The sequence below is a fragment of the Haplochromis burtoni genome, unplaced genomic scaffold, assembly GCF_018398535.1.
Source record: "Haplochromis burtoni strain Fernald_Lab_line unplaced genomic scaffold, NCSU_Asbu1 Contig_125, whole genome shotgun sequence".
In the NCBI taxonomy this organism is placed as follows: domain Eukaryota; kingdom Metazoa; phylum Chordata; class Actinopteri; order Cichliformes; family Cichlidae; genus Haplochromis; species Haplochromis burtoni.
In genome coordinates this window covers 1,449,141-1,459,171 of record NW_024582486.1, presented here as the reverse complement: position 1 = coordinate 1,459,171, position 10,031 = coordinate 1,449,141, and the positions used below count along the sequence as shown (strand labels likewise).

The 10,031-nt window shown below is 40.5% G+C and overlaps 1 pseudogene; it reads left to right on the top strand.

The window, feature by feature from the left end:
* Positions 1–413: 413 nt before the first annotated feature.
* On the top strand, positions 414–5,267 carry LOC121815063 (annotated as a pseudogene).
* The last annotated feature ends 4,764 nt before the right edge of the window (positions 5,268–10,031 follow it).

The following is a 10,031-nucleotide window of genomic DNA, read 5'->3' as shown; positions in this document are numbered from 1 at the left end:
ACCACCCAGCACCACAGCCAGGCACACGTTTAGTTCCCGATGTGTTTTGGTAAAATTTTAAGACACAGCGTGGTCGTGGCATGAGTGTAAATGAGCACTGCAGAGATTTTTTCCTCCCATATATTTAATGTGTATGCACCTCTCCTCGGCCCCTCTCTTGTCATGTGCTCTCGCAGCCTGTAGGCTTTGGAAGAGCCTACAGCTCTCTCTACTGGAGTCAGCAGTATGCCACAGTCTCGCTGCTCCTGCCCTTTTGCAAATCCCACTTGCACATATTGCTACATTGAGATAAATTCCTCATTAAAACCAAATGCCAAACCTGGACACTTAGCCTTTTAACATAAGTTTGCTTCAACATAGCGGTCGTTTTTAAGAAATGAATCATAAAGCAAATGTGTTTTTAGTTCCGGTAACCTGTAAATAACCGCTCTGTTTTTCATGGGCTGGTTTGTTTGTTTGTCAGGTGGAGTTTTTAAATGAACTTTTTAAATAACTTGCAACATCTTCAACATTTGTAAAACAGAAATATATATAGATACATAATAAGCAGCACCTTTTTTTTTGTCGCTAATATATCAGATATTGGGACCCCAGAACAACTTACACAATCAGTTTTGAGTCCTTTTTTGCAGTTGAGTCGGTCTTTATATTCTTCCTTTATCAGCACGTCTAATGAATGCTAATCTTTGACAGCATAGTCAACCCACACTGACCCTGTGTTAGAGACACTGCAAATCAGTTCGCCTAGAAGAACGTATGTATGGATGTACTCAGACCTTTTAATAATACAATGCAAAGGCAACACATTGTGACTTTAATATCAGACTTTATGGTTTACATATAATATCTGTATATGCATATATTTATGCTATTAATCTTGCATTAGGTTTGCAATACTGAAGTCAGTCAGTGCTGTAAAAGTACTAGTACTGCTGTACCCACACTCAGATGATGATGGAGGAAGCAAGAGGATGAAGAAGGTGAAAAAGTAGAAAATAATCCTGTGGCTTCAGTAAATGCAGACACGCACCAGTCATGCATTTTAGTCAAGCTTGGACATCTTTTGTGCCAGGAGTATTTTTTAAAACATCATCAAAATATTTAGTATTCCTCCTTGTTCTTAGCAAAGCCAGAAGGAAACAAAAGAGGAGAAGTTCTTGCAGATGACAAAGTCTGAGAATGACAGAGTCAATGAAAATTATAATCTTGCAGATAATAATAGCAGTGATAATTACCGCTGTGAAAGACAGGTCAATCTAAATTTTTCAGATTAAAAAGCTTCAGCAGGGGAAGATCAGTATGTTCAGCCAGTCTCGCTACTATCCGGCTCTCTATTGCTTCAAGGCCATAGGGAAAGATGATCTAGAGGTTCGGTAAGCTCCTCCACAACACTTCCTGTCTCCTTTGATGACTTCCTTAATCGCTTTCTTGCTCTTTTTCTTCCAGGCTGCCCTACTTGTTTGTGTCATCATATGACATCTGAATATTCCTAAAATACTCGTGTCTTATTTGTTCTTAAGTGCCAGTGAGCACATGGCAGTGATAGATGACTCCAATGAGGAATGGTGGAGGGTGAGACCCAGATTTATTTTTTTAAATTCAGCTCACACAACATATTTCACTGTAATCATGGTCAAGTGATGTTTTCAACCCTGTCTGCTCTCCAAACACTGTGAAATTTCACCTAGAGATATCGAGCCAGATGGCGCGGGGATTGATTAATTAGATTTTGGTCATTATTGAGATCTGGGATTTCTGCCACTAGATGATGATCTTTTTTGAGCCAGAACAATTATGATGGGGAAAAAAAGGTCTAATTGCTGCTGGCTCCTTCGAAAGGTTTGTTTTCAATATTTATGTGGTTGTTGAGCAAATGTAAGCCATGAGACCAAAATCTTCAACAGGATATGTTTTAGGAAAAAACAAGCGACGTAATTAACTACAGACCTGATGAGTTTGACAGCACTGTGCATCATCTGTTGTGCTATTTCTCACTAATCTCGAAGCCTTGCTATGACATGATATGCCCATGTTTAAACTGAGGCATCTCAGTAATTCAAATTAGACCCTGGAGCCTCAGTATACCTCATGATCAAAGCGTTTGCTCCACCAGGAGGGGACTGGGACAAGAACGGGATTCATCCCCGCCCACTACATCATCCATGTGTGAACAAGAGAGGAGGTCCACAAGGTGACCCGCTCCTTTGCTGGCAACAGAGAGATGGGCCGAATCACTCTGAAGAAAGACCAGGTTAATGCTCACATGCACAATCAAATACGCAGGTCCTATGTAGACACATTACAAACTGTAACTGTAAGCTATATTTACGCCTCGCCACTGTTTACACCAAACTGTAGGCCAAGAATAAAAATGAGAGAGTGAAATACAGATATTTGACAATTTAAAGGAAATCCTAGACCCTTGATTTACATTAAGGGAATCTGATGACTCTGATGATATTTTGCAGGCATAGTTCAAGTCCATTTAGAAAGAAGGGCCACTGCAAATAAAAACACAGTGATTGCCTTGTTCTGACATTAAAACATTTCCTAATAAAAGTGATCTCTTAAAGCAGGGGTCCCCAATCCCAGTCCACGAGGGCCCGTGTCCCTGCAGGTTTTAGATCTCACCCTGGGTCAACACACCTGAATCACATGATTAGTTCATTACCAGGCCTCTGGAGAACTTCAAGACATGCTGAGGAGGTAATTTATCCATTTAAATCAGCTGTGATGGATCAAGGACACATCTAAAACCTGCAGGGACACTGGCCCTCGTGGACTGGGATTGGGGACCCCTGTCTTAAAGGATAACAATGCTCTCATGAATTTGGCATGAGGGAACAGTTATAAATAATGCGATGTCCCCTGCAGTCACCAGATTACAAGCCAACTGAACACCAGTGGGAGATTTTGAACAGCAGTGCTTCCCACAACCAAAAGAGGAAATATCTTCTGGACGAATTGTGCTCATTCCTTCAGCAGATGTTTAATTTTAACTCATCAAAAGTGAGCTAAAGAAATATAAAAATAAAAAAGTGCTACACTGAATTGCTCTGGTATTTGATAAAACGTAACACAAGTTGCCTCACGAGCTCCAAATGTGTTTTACATCCATATTCCTGCTCTGGCTTACTATTGAGGATTGTTTTGCATCTCATCTGTCGAAGCGCACTCACACATATTGAATCGCAGATTAATTTCTGCTCACAATTGTTCTGTGCTCTCAGCGGATTTGTTATTGAAATAACATTTCATGCATAAACCAACACACACGCTCAAGAAGAACATGGTCTACACATTTCTGAAATTTCTCAGCGCCGGGCCTGCTATCACGAGCAGCAGGTTGAAAACGTTTCGGGCTGTCAGGCACGACCTAAATGGACTTTCATTTCAATGCAGGACTTAAGAATGCCATGTAAACAATTACTGGTTAAAAGAGTAAATTTTTCCACCCGTAGCCGTTACATCAAGTGAAACAAAGTGTAAAAAACCGCTTCCATAGGAATTAAGACTGTAAGCAGCAGCCAGGTGCTGTGAATCAAAAGCACTGGATTAACTGATCATCACCAAGTGTGATTTTGTCTATAAAAGCAGATGTTTTGGCAATGGAGCATTAAGGAGTGTGTAATACTGTTCCCACAATCTTTCCAGCAAATTCACACAAAGGTCAGACAGTGCAATGCTTAGAGAAATTTTAAAAAGGTGTAAATCTCAGACTGTACAGGCTTCATTTAGCAAGGTTTATGTTCATTAAAGTTCATGAGAGAACAGACTTTTTCAGAAGACTGATCAAGTAAAGCTGTGTTCAGAATACACCCATCATGGGCACGAATGTCATGGTCATCCTGGAGTTTTCATGATTCTTTAAACATCGTTTGGTTGCCCACAATGAGTCTATGCAAACTTCCAACCACAACTGTACTGTCTGAAAAGTAGCAGACACTTAACAACTGTGGTGACACACTCAGTTTAACATCAGTGAAATGCCTTTTAAAATCATCTGAACAACTTTGACCTCAACTTTGGTCCACAGCAATTAATGCACCACAGTGAAAGTAAATCGCATGATTATTTAGCAAGAAAGATGAAGGAGAAAAAGCCAAGCATGTGGAGATTCTTTGATTTATTATTGAGACAATTTTTTTTGGTGTGCTCGTGTGTCATTATATTGTGGTGAAGAAGCGCGAGGAGGTCAGCAGGCAACCTGCTGCAGGAGATCTTTGTTAGTCAGATTCATGTTTTTGCTAACTTTTGTAACAACAATGCTGCTGCTGTAACAACCATTTCTACTGACAATATCAAACATAAAAATAGGCACTTTTAGAAGCTCAGATAATCCACATATTCTTATTGTCCATGTGAATAAATCATACGAATTACAGCCCCTCACATATGTGGCCGAGGTTGGAAAATATAATTAACAGGATCAGACCTGCGAGCGTGTGAGTGCTTCTTTCCATCAGTCATCCGTATAACACTGAACGATCACTGAATGAACATAATTTGAGTGTGTTTCATCATATTATGCAAATTCAGTGTGTGAGGAGGAAGAAGAAGCACACAAAAGGTTGGATCCGGGAAAAGGTGCAGGATTTGTTATCACTTCGTTATCAGTGTCATTCTTAGGCAAAGGTAAGAATGCATTCATGTCGGGGGAACAAATGCGAGACAATAATGAAGCAGAAACATTTCCAGATCTTCAAAAGGATGCAGAGCTTTTATCTATAGATACTCTGAGTGCAGTGTAATTAGCTGAATGAAATACTGCGGGGATGGTTGGCGACAGGGAATGAAGGGAATGGCATATGCAGCTCTGAAGAGATATTTTAGTGAACATATACAGCCTGAATCACAGGACACGTAGACAGAAAGACAGATGGACAAACATCTGTTCACTTTGTTCGCACGCCTCTACCTGCTGCAGTGTCTTCTGATAATGTTTAATAAAGAATACTTGCTTTAATTTTTGTGCTTTTTCAGTGATCGCTCGTCTGAATAAGACTGATTTTCACATTCGCTGCCTCCCTGCTTACCTGGGTTCCTCCCCTTCACGGGCTCATCCAACATGTTTAGATGCAGATGATGAGTTGCCTGGTCACACCTCCTTCCTGCTCTGTCGTCTGTCAGAGGAAAGGAGATTCGTGGCCCGAGCAGGTACCACTGCCAGGCTTCAGCAGTCTTCTGATTGGACAACAGAGAACCCCTTCAGACACGGGTCACTTCCCCCTGGGAAACTGCTTCTGCTTCATGCTGTGCTGGACTGAAGTGACTGTGAGGAAGATGGGCTACCATAGCTGCCATGTTGTCATCCTCGACCCTGTGACCCTGCCACAGCAGACAGGCAGGATGGAGGAAGGTTGCCAGGATGTTTGTGGATATGTGTGGGTGGATGATTTTAGATATTTGTATGTGAGTTTCTGTCTGCATATTTCAATTAGTGTGCTTATATTTCTTGCTTGTTTTGTTTTCAAATGTAATGCATGATCAGCAGATTGATTTGATATTCATTTGACTTTGATGCTATGGAAATATAGCGTAAGTGTTAACTTTTTAAATACCGCTCCTGGCATCTGAAAGTTGAGTCTGAAAGCATAAAGTTTGGAAATGTATGTTTCCTCTGAAGATTTGATCATTTAACAGCTAGAAATGAATAACTGGTGCTTGGTTTTTCTTTCAAAATGACACTCATTGTGTCATTTTACACAAATGAGGACAAAGAGCTCTATAAAATGAGACATTTAAAGCTCTCAACCTTTACTATGGAGTGCTTTAACAGACTTTCTGAAAAAGGCTTTTTTTTTACACCAGTCAGTACTTCTTCTTCCTCTTCTGGCCACACATGATCATCTGCCTCCATCTCCTCTTTCATATAATACATTCTTAACATATACAACAGAGTAAATACCACCTTGAATTACACTGTGCTGTACACAGTTACCATGCAGTGCCAATTTGAACCAACAGAGGTCCCCGTTGCACTGGACATAGAGCCAGTCATGCTGAAATTCTCACTGAACCAACTTGACACCCCACTGGGAGCCAGTGTGTGCTTATTGTTAATAACAGTTTTGGAGATGCACAAGCAACCAGATTCCAGCCTTATCTGTAGGAAGTGTCTTATTTTTCATGTTAATAAAGCTGTGATATAAAACAAGCATGCAGAGCAGCTGGGAGCGCTGGTTTGGTTTCTAGAAACCCTTTACTTTTAGAGTATTGACCTGATTTGTAGCCACGCAGCAATTAAATTAAATTCACTCATGCCAGAATTATTACTTGGCATTAAATATAATAATCAAATTAGATCCAAAAGTTTATTACATTTTCTCTCCTTAATTTGTGATCCCCAGGTGTTACGTATCACACCCATGGGTGCAGTTTTAGGCCTGGCACAGCTTGCTGCTTTCCTCTAATAATGGAAACCTCCTTGAACGTGCGATGTGTCATTTGCAACGCATGTTGAAACAGCATTATACAGCGTTAAAAAGTAATATAACTCTGTGAGGTGTCAAACTGCACCTATGGCTGTGCAGAAAGTGATGCACCCCTTTTTAAGAGCGCAGGCTCTGCATCATCCCATTGAACCGCCACATTCAGAATCGCATTTACCATCGAGTCGAAGAGAAAATCTATCTTCCCTCTGCCAGCCGCCGAGAAATGTAGCAATGTGAGGAAAAATAATAACATAAAACTATATTAGAGATCCTCTTTGCCTAGCAGAGAAGGTATTGATTTTTAGAGAAATGTTTCAGAAAGTCTCTTCCATGGGCCACTGCTAATGCTGCTTCTTTTCCCAGACCTCATAGCAACAAAACAACATTTTAGGCCTCTCACAAAGCTTAGGGACCGTGTTTATTTTTAGAAAGTTGCCATACTCTCTTGGTGTGTCTCTTTTTTTTCCCTGTGACATACAGGTGTGTGTAAGTGTGCGTGCAACAGCATGAATTTGTTTCAAATCTCGGATTTCCTGACAGAACCTGTGAAGCGTTAGATTAAAAACCCTGACATGATTCTTTTAATAACTGTTGCAGAATAACACGCCTTTTATTTCTTTCCATTTTTCACTGAGGCGCCAAAATTCAATTATCTAATCTGATTTGTATGATTATTAATCTCCGTTACTCATACATTCAAAATGACTTTCCAATCGTGTGACATACAAAATCGAGTCTTTTTTTAAAAAGTGGAAATGTAATGAGGTAGGCTCGGTTCAGGGCAGGGGTCAGAATTATGGACAAGGCAGACAGGTGTAGAGATAGAAACAGTCTTCTGTCTGGCACCATTAAGTAATTCAAGGTGTGTGTGTATCCACTAACTGCCAACACACACCGCAGGGGAAGACAGTGGCGAAATATTGGCAGCATGTTGCACAGTACTCTACATAGATGTCAGTGTGTGTGTGTGTGTGTGTTTTCACGTCTGTCTGTCATGTGTGTGAGGAGAGGGAGCAAGGGACAGAAAGACAAAAAGTGCTGATTTATATGTGATTTCATGCTAGTGCAAAAATAAATTAAAGATGGTGATGACACACACACACACACACACACACACACACACACACACACACACACACACACACACACACACACACACACACACACACACACACGTTAGAAGAGTGAGAAAGACAAGTTTACTGAGTGGCTCCCGAGGCCCACAGAGAGAGAGATTGAGGAGGGAGGGAGCAAAGGCTGGAGAGAAGACTGCAGGGTTGGAACCAATTAGGCCAGGAGAGGCTCCCTCCACCTGCACTGCGGAGCCCCTGGGGGAGAGCCCCAGTGACAAGATGAGGGATCATCATCATTACCATTATTTATTTGCTAAGCAGAGGCCGACTCTGGGGCCAATCCTAATAGGATTCACGAATTACAATGAGCATCTTGCTTTTGGGGCAAATATAGGATGTTGGAGGAGGAGGAGGGGGGTTAATGCATGGATAAAAGCGAGCATACATTTGGAAAGCAACAGCAAACACAACTGATTTTTGCTAACACAAATGGCTTTTTAGTCAGTCGTGCAGACTTATTATAGACTCCCAAACTAGCATCAATAATATATGTAGTGTCCCTGGAATTTTGGCAAATTATGTGAGGAAGTCAGGTTGGACTACTCCTGAAATCAAAACTGCTAATTCAGGTGCAGGCCCAGGTAGAGGAGTCATATTTATAATAACTTCATACTTCTGCTGACTTCTCACAGTAGCACAAATTTGTTCATTTCAAGAGAAACTGCATCTTTAGTTTTGTTAACAATTTTTTTAGTGCGTAGAGGTATTTAAAGAAAATGTGTCCATCAATTTGCATGGAACAAATTGGAGTGGGATTGGTTTGCTACGCTTGAAACACTGAAGTGGTTACAGTTACAGGCTGAGTGCTTGTTTACCCAACCATCAAACAGACAAAAAAAGACGGGAATTTAAACCGATTTCCTAAGATTTTACAAAACAATTACACACTGAAAAATGTAAATTCACCATAGGGGCTTCAGACAAGAATCGTCCACACCACACAGGAGTTCTTAAGGTAAACCTAAGTGTGTGTCTCTAAATGTTACTTTCTTCTCTCTTTTGAACCTGTTTATACGCGAGGACACGATGGAGCAACTGAGTATGTCTCAGGAGCACTGCAACAAGTAAGGAAAATGAGCCGAGTTCATTGATAGTCACTGATAGTAAGCTACCGGCAGCAACACGCAGCCATCAAAGTGGGCTGCCTGCCTCTGTTGCCAGGGCGATGAAAAGCCAAACCAAGCAGAGCTGCTTTACCTGATTCGTTCATAGTGGTTAAATATTATCAGAGTGTCTGTAACAAGGACGCCAACTGTTAGACACACAGCCATGTCAACCTTTGCAACAGTAACATCACTGTGTGACTGCGGTGGCACTCATACCCAGGGCTCCTGTATACATTTCTGTGGTAATGAAATGCTGTTGTGACTTATTTTCCTGTGGAACTCTGGGTTTGTACTCTGGCACATGTTCCTGTGGTAAGATCCTGTGCTAATCTGGGATGTTCACCTGATTGTTCCACAGGCTCTGTGGCACTTTACAGTAGGTAGCAATGATACCACTTTCCTTAAGTTGTACTTTTTTGGGGGGTGAGGGGATATTTACCACATGATTGCACCATAGCTCGCCCTGTAGTTAACAGATTTTTATCTTTTTCAAGTCCTAAGACACATTTTTCCCATTGTGTAGGAAACAATTTTGTGTTTTGAAAGTGTAACTACTAATTTCTACCACAATGCACATTTACATATGCAATGCAAGGCAATCAGATCTGCACATTTACACATGTTTGCAACATGCCACTGCAGAAATAAAAATTGAACTTTTTTATTGACTTACTACTGAAAGTTATTATATGGTCACTTCTCTTGATAAAGGTACCACTACTAATGCTCGGCATTCACTTTTACCCATCATAAAAGTCGATAGCTGTCAGCAAATTGTACTTAAGTTGGTATGAGTGTTAGTCTATACTAGATATACAATCTGGGCTTTAGAGTCTGTACAGCACACAGACTTTTTGGTTCATAAAAAAGAAACAAACAAATACATAAAACACTCTCAAAGTACTTAACCCCTGGAGGGTCCTAGAAAAATGCATACACTATCGGACCTAGAGCCACAAATCGACCCTAAGACTCTCCAGGGGTTAAAAAGCAATAAATGTTTTTAAAAGTTGATTTTTTTAACTACTTCATACTAATTATAGTGTCAGTATCTAAAGATTTGTGCCAGCTGTGGGTAAGATCCTTATCTTTAAAGTGGGCAATAGTTAAATGTAACAGGCACACAGTGGAAATAAATGGATATACTTCAAAACTGTATTTAAATGCAGCGGTTGAGTAAACGTGCAAAGTCGCTGCACCTACCAGACTTTTCTCTGTGAAGGAAGAAGCGTTTAGATTCTTTCTGTCCAACAACTATTTTACATATACTTTAACAAAACCTATCTGCAAAGATGAAGAAAGTGAAATTCTAGCATTTTTTTCTAAATGTTATATTAATGGAATAAAAACTGAATGTT